General features: G+C 42.0%; 1 protein-coding gene across 1 annotated transcript in view; it reads left to right on the top strand.

The window, feature by feature from the left end:
* Positions 1-13,512: 13,512 nt before the first annotated feature.
* Positions 13,513-14,281, top strand: part of LOC102390258 (agouti signaling protein) — a 92,476-nt gene continuing 91,707 nt past the window's right edge. Inside the window, exon 1 of the mRNA XM_025263623.3 lies at positions 13,513-13,613. The gene's annotated coding sequence lies outside the window, so the exon portion shown is untranslated. The remainder of the gene's footprint in view (positions 13,614-14,281) is intronic.

The raw sequence follows: 14,281 nt of genomic DNA, 5'->3' as shown, positions 1-14,281 counted from the left end.
GAAACTATAATCACAGAAAACTAGCCAATCTGATCACACGGACCACAGCCTTGTCTAACTCAATGAAACTAAGCCATGCCATGTGTGGCCACTCAAGACAGATGGGTCATGGTGGAGAGGTCTGACAGAATGTGGTCCGCTGGAGAAGGGAATGGCAAACCACTTTAGTATTCTTGCCTTGAGAGCCCCATGAACAGTATGAAAAGGCATAATAGGATACTGAAAGAGGAACTCCCCAGGTCGGTAAGTGCCCAATATGCTACTGGAGATCAGTGGAGAAATAACTCCAGAAAGAATGAAGGGATGGAGCCAAAGCAAAAACAATACCCAGTTGTGGATGTGACTGGTGATAGAAGCAAAGTCCGATGCTGTCAAGAAGAATATTGCATAGGAACCTGGAATGTTAGGTCCATGAATCAAGGTAAATTGGGAATGTTCAAACAGGAGAAGGCAAGAATGAACATCGGCATTCTAGGAATCAGCGAACTAAAATAGACTGGAATGGGTGAATTTAACTCAGATGACCATTATATCTACTACTGTGGGCAGGAATCCCTTAGAAGAAATGGAGTAGCCATCATGGTCAACAGAAGAGTCCGAAATGCAGTACTTGGATGCAGTCTCAAAAATGACAGAATGATCTCTGTTTGTTTCCAAGGCAAACCATTCAATATCACAGTAATCCAAGCCTATGCCCCAACCAGTAACACTGAAGAAGCTGAAGTTGAACGGTTCTATGAAGACCTATAAGACCTTTTAGAATTAACACCCAAAAAAGATGTCCTTTTCATTATAGGGGACTGGAATGCAAAAGTAGGAAGTCAAGAAACACCTGGAGTAACAGGCAAATTTGGCCTTGGAGTACAGAATGAAGCATGGCAAAAGGTAATAGAGTTTTGCCAAGAAAATGCACTGGTCATAGCAAACACCCTCTTCCAACAACACAAGAGAAGACTCTATACATGGACATCACCAGATGGTCAACACCAAAATCAGATTGATTATATTCTTTGCAGCCAAAGATGGAGAAGCTCTATACAGTCAGCAAAAACAAGACCAGGAGCTGACTGTGGCTCAGATCATGAACTCCTTATTGTCAAATTCAGACTGAAATTGAAGAAAGTAGGGAAAACCACTAGACCATTCAGGTATGACCTAAATCAAATCCCTTATGATTATACAGTGGAAGTGAGAAATAGATTTAAGGGCCTAGATCTGATAGACAGAGTGCCTTGATGAACTATGGACGGAGGTTCATGACATTGTACAGGAGACAGGGATTAAGACCATCCCCATGGAAAAGGAATGCAGAAGAGCAAAATGGCTGTCTGGGGAGGCCTTACAAATAGCTGTGAAAAGAAGAGAAGTGAAAAGCAAAGGAGAAAAGGAAAGATATAAGCATCTGAATGCAGAATTCCAAAGAATAGCAAGAAGAGATAAGAAAGCCTTCCTCAGCCATCAATGCAAAGAAATAGAGAAAAACACCAGAATGGGAAAGACTAGAGATCTCTTCAAGAAAATGAGAGATACCAAGGGAACATTTCATGCAAAGATGGGCTCAATAAAGGACAGAAATGGTATGGACCTAACAGAAGCACAAGATATTAAGAAGAGGTGGCAAGAATACACAGAATAACTATACAAAAAAGATCTTCACGACCCAGATAATCATGATGGTGTGGTCACTCACCTAAAGCCAGACATCCTGGAATGTGAAGTCAAGTGGGCCTTAGAAAGCATCACTATAAACAAAGCTAGTGGAGGTGATGGAATCCAGTTGAGCTATTTCAAATCCTGAAAGACGATGCTGTGAAAGTGCTGCACTCAATATGCCAGCAAATTGGAAAACTCAGCAGTGGCCACAGGACTGGAAAAGGTCAGTTTTCATTCCAATTCCAAAGAAAGGCAATGCCAAAGAACACTCAAAGTACCGCACAATGCACTCATCTCACACGCTAGTAAAGTAATGCTCAAAATTCTCCAAGCCAGGCTTCAGCAATACGTGAATTGTGAAATTCCAAATGTTCAAGCTGGTTTTAGGAAAAGCAGAGGAACCAGAGATCAAATTGCCAACATCCACTGGATCATGGAAAAAGCAAAAGAGTTCCAGAAAAACATCTATTTCTGCTTTATTGACTATGCCAAAGCCTTTGACTGTGTGGATCACAATAAACTGTGGAAAATTCTGAAAGAGATGGGAATCCCAGACCACCTGACCTTCCTCTTGAGAAACCTATATGCAGGTCAGGAAGCAACAGTTAGAACTGGACATGGAACAACAGACTGGTTCCAAATAGGAAAAGGAGTTCATCAAGGCTGTATATTGTCACCCTGCTTATTTAACTTCTGTGCAGAGTACATCATGAGAAATGCTGGGCTGGAAGAAGCACAAGCTGGAATCAAGATTGCCGGGAGAAATATCAATAACCTCAGATATGCAGATGACACCACCCTTATTGCAGAAAGTGAAGAGGAACTCAAAAGCCTCTTGATGAAAGTGAAAGAGGAGAGTGAAAAAGTTGGCTTAAAGCTCAACATTCAGAAAACGAAGATCATGGCCACTGGTCCCATCACTTCATGGGAAATAGATGGGGAAACAGTGGAAACAGTGTCAGACTTTATTTTGGGGGGGCTCCAAAATCACTGCAGATGGTGACTGCAGCCATGAAATTAAAAGATGCTTACTCCTTGGAAGGAAAGTTATGACCAAGCTAGATAGCATATTCAAAAGCAGAGACATTACTTTGCCAACAAAGGTCCGTCTAGTCAAGGCTATGGTTTTTCCAGTGGTCATGCATGGATGTGAAAGTTGGACTGTGAAGAAGGCTGAGCGCTGAAGAATTGATGCTTTTGAACTGTGGTGTTGGAGAAGACTTTTGAGAGTCCCTTGGACTGCAAGGAGATCCAACCAGTCCATTCTGAAGGAGATCAGCCCTGGGATTTCTTTGGAGGGAATGATGCTAAGCTGAAACTCCAGTACTTTGGCCACCTCATGCGAAGAGTTGACTCATTGGAAAAGACTCTGATGCTGGGAGGGATTGGGGGCAGGAGGAGAAGGGGACTATGGAGGATGAGATGGCTGGATGGCATCACTGACTCGATGGACGTGAGTCTGAGTGAACTCCGGAAGTTGGTGATGGACAGGGAGGCCTGGGGTGCTGCGATTCATGGGGTTGCAAAGAGTCGGACACAACTAGTGACTGAACTGAACTGAGCTGAATCCCTATAGGAACCATACATGTACATAAAAACTACACAGTTTTTTTTAAAAAGCCCACAATAGATAAAATGGATACTGGAAAAAAAATTCAAATAACCCAAAAGAAGACAGGGAAGGGGAAAGAGAGGGACAGAAAAAAGAGGAAACAAGTAGAAAACAATAAAATGATAAATCTAAGTCCAAATATATTAATTATTACCTTAAATGTAGAAAGTTCAAAGGTACCAATTAAAACAGAGTTTCTTGGAATGTATGTTTTTAAATGGCTCAACTATATGCTATCTTGGAGAAGGAAATGGCAACCCACTCCAGTATTCTTGCCTAGAGAACTCCATGGACAGAGGAGCATGCTGGATTACAGTCCCTGGGGTTGCAAAGAGTTGTACACGCCTGAGCACCTGAGCAACTAACATAACACAATATGCTGTCTACAAATAAAGATCATTTCAAATATAATGATATAACTGGGTTAAAAGAAAAAGGATGGAAAAAAAATAACAGGCAAACACTACTCAAAAGAAATCCCTGTGGCCATATTCATATCAGACAAGTTATTATCTGAAGAAATAATTGGGCTTCCCTGGTGGCTCAGTGGTAGAGAATCCACCTGCCAAGCAGGAGACGCAGGTTCAATCCCTGGATCAGGAAGATCTTCTGGAGAAGGAAATGGCAACGCACTCCAGTATTCTTGCCTGGGAAATCTCATGGACAGAGTAGCCTGGTGGGCTACAGTCCATGGAGTCGCAAAATAGTCAGACACGACTGAGCGACTAAACAACATATGCTGTCTACAAAAAAAAGCTCATTTCAAATATAATGATATAGCTAGTTTAAAAGTAAAAAAATGAAAAATAGATAACAGGCAAACACTACTCCAAAGAAATCCCAGTGGCCATATTCATATCAGACAAATTATCATTCAGTGAAATAATAGCTAAGAACTGTGACACCTCAGAGTAAAAAAAATTACCAGGGATTAAGAGGGGCATTACATAATGATAAAAAGGTAAATTCGCCAAGAATAATAATCCACAATGTGTATATACCCAATAGAAGAGTTTCAAAACACGTGAAGCAAAACTGATAGAACTGAAAAGAAAAACAGGTAGCTCCACAATTATAATTGAAGTATCAACACTCTTTTCTCAGTAATTGATAGAAATACTAGACAAAAAATTAGCATAAAGAAGAACTCAACCAAATGGACTTAATTGCTGTTTATAGACTACTTCATCCAACAACAGCAAAATAAATTTTTTTTTAAGTGTGCATGGAAAAACTAATCAGCTTTCTCCATCCTCGGCGGATGAAATCAGACCCCAGGCCCGGTGTCCCGTGTGCCGAGGGGACCGCTGGCCTGGTGGTAAATGGGGCCGGGCCCCTGCGAACAGAGGTTCGAGGCCGGCAACGCCCCGCGCCACATCCTCAGGTGGTTCCACCGGGAGGGATTTGGCTCTGAAGGCGGCGGCGGTGGCCCGGGGACGGAGGCTCTGTTGGCGAGACTTTTCTGCCTGAGCCTGCCCCTAGGGGCCGCCGTCCGGCAAGCCGGATCAGGCCGGACGGGGTTCCGCTGGGGTCTCAGGCAGGCGCTCGCTCCGCACAGCGCTGGGGACCCGGGTCGGGTCGACTCACAGCCACTTTCCAAAAAGAATATGGGGGGAAAAAAATCAGATTCATGTCATGTATGCCAAGTTCTTCATACTGGATTAGAGGACAAAGAACTTTGATTATCTTGGAAGGAATTTGGATGTATAAATAAGAGCAGTATCAGATCATATGAACCATCAGCCAGAGAACTCAGTGCATAAATCATAATTCACCTCTCTCTAAGGCCTATTGCCACAAGCCTTGATCAACCTGTGGATGAAATGGAAAATAAAAGAGTTCTTGAATCTAATGCCTGGTGCTCCTCCTGCCTACAACTGCCATTTAAATTCATCAGATCCAAATTCTGATGCCCCTCCAGAATACAATTCCCATTTTGTACCTGGGCCCCCTGGACCAGCTGTCCCTCCACCTGCATACACTCCAGGAGACTTGCCTGTGGGATACTACAGCCCACAGCAACTCAGGACCCTCCCTTCATACCTGCCAACTGGTGGCACCCATGCTATACAGTACCAGCCTGGCTGGTACCTTTCGCCAATTGGACTATATGCACATATGTTCTTCAGCATTTTGAGCCTCTGGAAACTGGAGGTGCAGTGTCCTCCTGGCATCACCGTTGGCTTTGTAGCTGAACACTGGAACTTGTGCAGGGTGGTGTACAGCCTCCAAAACCAGAAGAAAGAAGATATGATAGGAGTGCTTGGGCCATGTTCTACCTATGGCTGTGCTTCAGATTCTGTTTTGAGCACCTGCCTGGAAATGGATATCAGGGAAAGATTGTGCCATTTTCTTCACTGATTGATTTATAACATTCTAAGAGAGAATGTGTTGATATTTTTTGCATTTTAAAAAGGTCACTTTATAATCAGTTGAGAGAACAGGAGTGAGAAACATGTTATCTTTATCCTGACAAAGCTGTTGAGAGGACATGGCTGTGTTCTTTGGGAACACAGTAAGTCTCCTACATGCAAACCTTCACGGTGTGAACTTTCAAAGATGTGAACATGCATCTGGTTCATAGAAGGAACCAGAACCTGTGCTCTCAATGTCAAGTATGAGTGAAATTTCAGCTTGCCCTCTGTCTCCTATTGCTGATGATCCTTCAGCTCTACCACCTCCCATCTCCTCTCCCTCCTCCAGTTAGTAACTCTTCTTGCCTGTTCACTCGATGGCAGTCCCTGTAAGCCAACTGTTGTACTGACCGCTGTACTTTTTGAGGTACTGTACTGTAAGATTAATATGTTTTCTTTAAAAAAAAAAAACCACTCAGATGTACATAGAAAGGATAATCAAGATAGGCCATATGCTGGGATATAAAAGTAACCTTAACAAACTTTAAAGTTAGGGTTCAGCAATATGTGAACCGTGAACTTCCTGATGTTCAAGCTGGTTTTAGAAAAGGCAGAGGATCAGGTCAGATCAGATCAGATCAGTCGCTCAGTCATGTCTGACTCTTTGTGACCCCATGAATCGCAGCACGCCAGGCCTCCCTGTCCATCACTAACTCCCGGAGTTCACTCAGACTCACGTCCATCGAGTCAGTGATGCCATCCAGCCGTCTCATCCTCTGTCATCCCCTTCTCCTCCTGCCCCCAATCCCTCCCAGCATCAGAGTCTTTTCCAATGAGTCAACTCTTCGCATGAGGTGGCCAAAGTACTGGAGTTTCAGCTTTAGCATCATTCCTTCCAAAGAAATCCCAGGGCTGATCTCCTTCAGAATGGACTGGTTGAATCTCCTTGCAGTCCAAGGGACTCTCAAGAGTCTTCTCCAACACCACACTTCAAAAGCATCAATTCTTCGGCACTCAGCCTTCTTCACAGTCCAGTTCTCACATCCATACATGACCACAGGAAAAACCATAGCCTTGACTAGACGAACCTTTGTTGGCAAAGAACCAGAGATCAAATTGCCAACATCTGTTGGGTCATGGAAAAAGCAAGAGAGTTCCAGAAAAACATCTATTTCTGCTTTATTGACTATGCCAAAGACTTTGACTATGTGGATCACAATAAACTGGAAAATTCTGAAAGAGATGGGAATCCCAGACCACCTGACCTTCCTCTTGAGAAACCTATATGCAGGTCAGGAAGCAACAGTTAGAACTGGACATGGAACAACAGACTGGTTCCAAATAGGAAAAGGAGTACGTCAAAGCTGTATATTGTCACCCTGTTTATTTAACTTATATGCGGAGTACATCATGAGAAACGCTGGGCTGGAAGAAACACAAGCTGGAATCAAGATTGCCGGGAGAAATATCAATAACCTCAGATATGCAGATGACACCACCCTTATGGCAGAAAGTGAAGAGGAACTCAAAAGCCTCTTGATGAAAGTGAAAGTGGAGAGTGAAAAAGTTGGCTTAAAGCTCAACATTCAGAAAATGAAGATCATGGCATCTGGTCCCATCACTTCATGGGAAATAGATGGGGAAACAGTGGAAACAGTGTCAGACTTTATTTTTGGGGGCTCCAAAATCACTGCAGATGGTGACTGCAGCCATGAAATTAAAAGACGTTTACTCCTTGGAAGGAAAGTTATGACCAAGCTAGATAGCATATTCAAAAGCAGAGACATTACTTTGCCAACAAAGGTTCGTCTAGTCAAGGCTATGGTTTTTCCTGTGGTCATGTATGGATGTGAGAGTTGGACTGTGAAGAAGGCTGAGTGCCGAAGAATTGATGCTTTTGAAGTGTGGTGTTGGAGAAGACTCTTGAGAGTCCCTTGGACTGCAAGGAGATCCAACCAGTCCATTCTGAAGGAGATCAGCCCTGGGATTTCTTTGGAAGGAATGATGCTAAAGCTGAAACTCCAGTACTTTGGCCACCTCATGCGAAGAGTTGACTCATTGGAAAAGACTCTGATGCTGGGAGGGATTGAGAGCAGGAGGAGAAGGGGACTATGGAGGATGAGATGGCTGGATGGCATCACTGACTCGATGGACGTGAGTCTGAGTGAACTCTGGAAGTTGGTGATGGACAGGGAGGCCTGGCGTGCTGGGATTCATGGGGTTGCAAAGAGTTGGACATTACTGAGTGACTGATCTGATCTGATCTAAACTTTAAAGTTGGCATCAATCATGATGGATGGCAACACCAACTTGATGGACATGAGTTTAAGCAAGCTCCAGGAATTGGTGATGAACAGGGAAGCCTGTCATGTGGCAGTCCATGGGGTCACAAAGAGTTGGACACAATTGAGTGACTGAACTGAACTGAAACTTAAAAGAATTTAAATCATGCAAAGTATATCTTCTGACCATCATGGAATTAGATTAGAAACCCAAACCAGAAAGATAACAGGAAAATCTTCGAATATTTAGATAGTAAACAACATTCTTCTAAATAATCAGAAAGTCAAAGAGTGTCAGGTGAAATTATAAAATATTTTTACTGAACTAAAATAATACAGCAAATCAAAGATTTTAGAATGCAGTACTTAGAGGGAAATTTATAGCATTAAATGCTTATATTAGAAAAGAAGAAAAGGCTCAAATAAATAAACTAAGCTTTCACTTTAAGAAACCAGAGATGAACAAACTAAACCCATGGCAAGTAAAAGGAAGGAAACAATAAAGATAATAGCAGGAATCAATGGAATTGAAAACAGGAAAAAGCAAGATAAAAAGCTAGTTCTTTGAAAAGAGCCATAATATTGATCTACTTCTAGCAATATCAACAACAAAAAAAGATACAAATTACCATAATCAGTAATGAAAGGGGCTATGTGCATTTTTACAATAGTGTTATTTATTTATTTTTGGCTGTGCTGAGTCTTTGTTGCTGTGGGGGCTTTTCTCTATTAACAGTTGCAGTGAGCAAGGGCTGCTCTCTAGTTGTGGGGCTTGGCTTCTCATTGTGGTGGTTTCTCTCATTGCAGAGCAAGGGCTCCATGGCACATGGGCTTTAGTAGTCGCAGCACATGGGCTCAATAGTGGTAGCTCCCGGGCTCTAGGGCACAGGTTCAATAGTTTTGGGCTTAGTTGCTCTGTGGCACATGGGATCCTCCTGGATCAGGGATCACCTGTGTCTCCTACACTGTCAGGAGGATTTTTTATCACTGACCCACCAGGGAAGCCTGGGATTATATACTTTTAAAAAATAATAAAAATTGCAGACATTTAAAAGAGAGTAAGGGAAGACTATGAACAACTCTATGCACATACATTTGACACCTCAGATGAAATGAACTCATTCCTTGAAAACCACAAAACTCACTCAAGATGAAATAGATAACCTCAATATTTCCATAACTATTAAAGACATTGATTGAAAGGAGTCTCTTCTCCCAAATGTTTTAGCTTACATACTGTACTATTCCATTTGCATCACATTTTAAAAAAAATCAAAAACTATAGTGGTAAAGAAAAAATGAGTGGTTGCCAGGGGTTAGTTAGGGATGAGGGCAGGGTGGAGAATATGACTACAAAGCAATAGTATGAGGGAAATTTTGGGGGTTATGTAACTGTTCTGTATTCTATTTATGAATCTATACATGTAAAATGAACTGTATACACAAAAAAGTCAATTTTACTGTATGTTTGCTTAAAACAATTTTTTTTTTCATTTAATTAGGACCCCTTGGGCAAATGGCTGATTCCAGAGCTGGGGCACAGGAGGTACAAGATGAGCCTGGAACATCTTCTTGTGCTATAAAGTAAGGAATTACTCAAAATAAAAATGGGCACGTGTCTTGAGGGCAAATGAGCTAGTTTGAAGGAGTTCCTACGGACCATATCTTGAAATTTTAGCACCAAAATAATTAAAGATGGTAATAATTATAAACCATTAAAAATAGAAATTTATGAATCTCAACTTACAGCAAATAAATACATACATTTATACATGCATAAGTACATACTATTGCTTACAATAGAATGTCTTAACACTTTTGGCTAAATATAGAGGGAATGCTGAGGTTGTGAAGTCCTATTTTGCAGTCGGCATAACAAAGATTGACTCAGGCAAGACTAAGAATGAATATTAAATCTAGGAGTAAATCTTTATGAGGTACAGGATATTTGCATGATCTAACTGTGTCCCTTTGGAAGAGGCAATGGCAACTCACTCCAGTACTCTTGCCTGGAAAATCCCATGGATGGAGGAGCCTGGTAGGCTGCAGTCCAAGAGTCAGACACGACTGAGCGACTTCACTTTCGCTTTTCACTTTCATGCATTGGAGAAGGAAATGGCAGCCCACTCCAGTATTCTTGCCTGGAGAATCCCAGGGAAGACCGAGCCTGATGGGCTGCCGGTTATGGGGTCGCACAGAGTCAGACATGACTGAAGCGACTTAGCAGCAGCAGCAGCAGCACTGCTATAGTGTGTCCCATAGGTGGTTACCAGGGAAAAATTAGTAATTTCTCAGTGGAGAAATCAAACAATTTGACCTGGTGATTACAACATCACCAATAAGGGTTAGATGGCTATTGTGTGGCTTACGTGTGTGCATGCTAAGTCACTTCAGTTGTGTCTGACTCTTTTGCGACCCTACAGACTGTAGCCTGCTAGGCTCCTCTGTCCATGGAGTTCTCCAGGCAAGAATATTGGAGTGGGTTGCCATTCCCTTATCCAGAGGATCTTCCCAACCCAGGGATTGTCCAGGTTCGATTACAGGTGGACTCTACAGTCTGAGCCTAGAAAATATTCAGCGTATATATTTGTATATAAATAATTCCTACTCAATAATAAAAAGACAAACAAGCCCAATTGAAAAAGGGGGAAAAAATGAGATAGGTGCTTCATAAAGGAAAATGTACAGGTGGACAATTAACATATGAAAAAATTCTTAACATTATTATGCATCAAGAAAACAAACCACAATGAGATACCATTTTACACCCACTAGAATAACAGCAACAAAAAACAAGAAAAACTGTCATTTCCAAATGCTGGTGAGGATGTGCAGCAAATAGAACTTTCATAAATTGCTGATGAGAATGTAAAAATGATTTAATTGAATTCTGTCCCTACTGAAAAAAACAACGTGGTTTGCCAGTGTTCGTGAAAATGTAAACTAGCCAGATATGCTGTAAAGAGCACTGGGAAAGAAATCAAAAGCTCCCAAGAATAATTCACAATTCTGCCACTACTGCTGAGTAAATCACTTAATTGCTCTGGGTTGAGGGGTTTTTTAATATGTAAAATTAAAGATATATACTAAATTATCTCCACAAGCTCTTCCAATAATAAAGTTCCATGAGGTAGTTGTTGTTCAGTTGCTAAGTCGTGTCCAACTCTTTGCAACCCCATGGACTGCAACATGCCAGGCTCCCCTGTCCTTCACCATCTCCCAGAGTTTGCTCAAACTCCTTTCCATTGAATTGGTGATTTCAAATTCAGTGGGATGACTGTACAGGTCAGAAAAGAAAGATAACTTACAAAGGAAAGAAAAGTCTTTTGGTGCATCACACTCTGTACTAACTACTTTACAAAGCTATCTCATTTACTCTTATGATGTAAATTTAATGTTCCCATTTTTAAAATTTAAATATTTATATAGAGGAGAAATTGAAGCTCACAGAGTCTATGTGATTTGGAAGCCCACATTCCTTTCCCATCCTATCTCATCTTTGTCTAGGGAATTAAATTCTTCCACGGATTTTTCTTATTCCTTCCACAGATGTTTCCTTGACCACCCTGGTCCAGGGTGATTTCTTCTTTTTCAGAGTTTCTCTGGTACGTATCACCCATACTTCCAATTTCATACCTATAACTTTATGCAGGGTTGGTTATATTTGACTCACTTATTAATCTGTACACATTTATTGAACAGCCACCATGAAGCCCCACTAGGCAGTGGAGATCCACAAATAAGTAAGACACAGTCCCTGCCCTCAAGAGTTAAAATTTAGTGAAGGAGACAATCAGCAATCTATTAACACCCTGATCCATTTTAAGAGTAAATCACTTTCTCTATAAAACAAACAGACATACCACTGATGAGGCTGAAAGCCACAAGGGGAATTTTTAATTACTGAATTACAATAGCAAATATTCCATAAGCATCGAGGGCAAAACAAAGAGGTGGTAATAATTGACTGAGAAACTTAAATTCGAAGCAGTAGCACTTTTCCCAGGCAGAGGGTATGCATGTGAGCCAAGCTCCCAGCCCTGTGGCAATCCAGAATGACTGGTAGCACACTGCTGTCTTCTTAACACATCCCTGTGGTGGGGGTAGGGGCAAGGATCTTATCTATTGCCTAGGCATGGCTTTAGGAACAAGACTATCTATTCCAGCCAACGTTCTAGCCAGTTTCACCGCTGACAATGTATTTCTAAGGTAGTCTTCTTGAGTGCAATGACAGTTTTCTGACAAATGGGGAAAGTCCACAGATAAAAATTATGTGAGCAGAATCTGGTACATAGAAAAGATTCTCCTCTGCTTTGGTTTCTTCCTGGTTATTGTAGTCAGTCTGGATCTTTCTCTCTAGAAATGTTAAGTTATATTTTTTTTCTTCAGTGTCATACTCTGGGATACTGAGTTAATTTATTCCAATTTAATTTAATGAGCACTTTCAATATGCAAAACAATATGGTTGTTACTTAAAGGAAATAAACATGAATAAGAAAGGATTCCTTCAAAGAGTTGAGAGTCATGTAAATAATTATCTAGGCTATAGACCTGGTAATGTCGTGTTCTGTGACAAGTAAGAGCTATATAGGGAAGCCAGATACATGGTCTAGTACATTCTACCCCTTAGGATTAAAATCACTGCTATCTCCAAGGTTCTGGGCTGGGTTATATTAATGAGGAGTCCTGGTCATGTTTACTAATAGGGTTTTCCCAGAAATGAACCTGCAAGTGTTCTCTGAAGTGGGACTGAATTCAGACACAGGATCTATTAGTCTTATCATTGTGACCTAGGATCTAAGAAAAAGAGATGAATCCCTGTGATTTCGTATTACCCAACTTCTTTCCTAGAGGTACCCCTGAGGTACCAACCCAAACTTCATCCTGCCGGCTAAGCAAGAGGTGAGGCAGGTGAATAGATTCTCTCTAAAATGCACAGGAAGCCGAAATTCCCTTTCAGCTAAGGGAACTGAAATTCATTGAGCATCTCTCATGTATTGATGTTACACATATATTTCATTTAAAGTTCATGTTATCACTTGAGAGTATCATTGCCCCCATTTTATATCTGAGGAAACTGAGGCCTAAAGAGGTTAAATAACTTGCCCAAGGCCACAAAGCTAGTAAGTAGTGTTGATTCAACTTGGAGAATGGCACTGGATGGAGACATAATTCAGAAATCTGCTGAGTCCTGGCTCTGCCAGGAATCTGTCATGGCTAAGTGATATTTCAGATTATCAAACTGCTCCAAAGCTACGGACAGGAGGCCACCGCATAGCACACTATACTCCAGACAACATTTGAAAGTCAGTTTCACCAAATCCTTTTGGTCTCCAAAATCCAGTTTTTTGCACCTTAATTTTAGGATACTTCCAGATTAGATATGTGATAGCTCAGTTGCCATAAAGCAAAATAACTCACCCCAGGGAAGCTCCTGCTGAATTGGCAACACTCTGGGAGGTGGAGATCCTTGATACAGGGGGAAGCCAGGGAGCAGGAGACTATAGAGGTTCCTTAGCCCTGAAAGCACTGAAGACCCAGGAGGCCGGGCAAGGCACACAGAGGAGTGGCCCCACAGCTGGTGGTCATTAACAGGGTTGCATAAAAAGCAGGGGGAAGGCAGGGGAGGGTTTTGGTCAGCCTGCCAAAAGTTACTGAACCAAATCGTGGACCCTCAGTTCCCTGACCCTTCCCATTCAGCAATTTCCACAGGTAAGTCCAAAGGGGAACTGCTTTAGGAATCCGATAATTTAATTCTGCCTTGCTGATATAAGGATATGGAAAGGTTGTTGCTGAACCATGAAAGTAGCTGGGATTTTTGGCCTCTGGAGGAGAATTCAATCTGGGGCCAAAGATGAAGCTTGGTTGCTCAGAGCTTTTAGTAATAAAGTTTTATTAAAGTATAAAAGAGATAGAGGAGCTATCCCACATTGAAGGTCAGGAAGGGCGGCGGTGAGGAGATACCCCTCATCCAAGGTAAGGAGCAATGGCTGCGCTTTGCTGGAGCAGCCGTGAAGAGATACCCCACGCCCAAGGTAAGAGAAACCCAAGTAAGACAGTAGGTGTTGCAAGAGGGCATCACAGGGCAAACACACTGAAACCATATGCAGAAAACTAGTCAATCTAATCACACTAGGACCACAGCCTTGTCTAACTCAATGAAACTAAGCCATGCCCATGAGGCAACCCAAGACGGGCGGGTCATGGTGGAGAGATTTGACAGAATGTGGTCCACTGGAGAAGGGAATGGCAAACCACTTTAGTATTCTTGCCTTGAGAGCCCCATGAACAGTATGAAAGGGCAAAATGATAGGATACTGAAAGAGAAACTCCCCAGGTCAGTAGGTGCCCCATATGCTACTGGAGATCAGTGGAGAAGT

The sequence above is a fragment of the Bubalus bubalis genome, chromosome 14, assembly GCF_019923935.1.
Source record: "Bubalus bubalis isolate 160015118507 breed Murrah chromosome 14, NDDB_SH_1, whole genome shotgun sequence".
Taxonomy (NCBI): Eukaryota; Metazoa; Chordata; class Mammalia; order Artiodactyla; family Bovidae; genus Bubalus; species Bubalus bubalis.
This window is presented reverse-complemented; position numbering and strand designations above follow the sequence as displayed.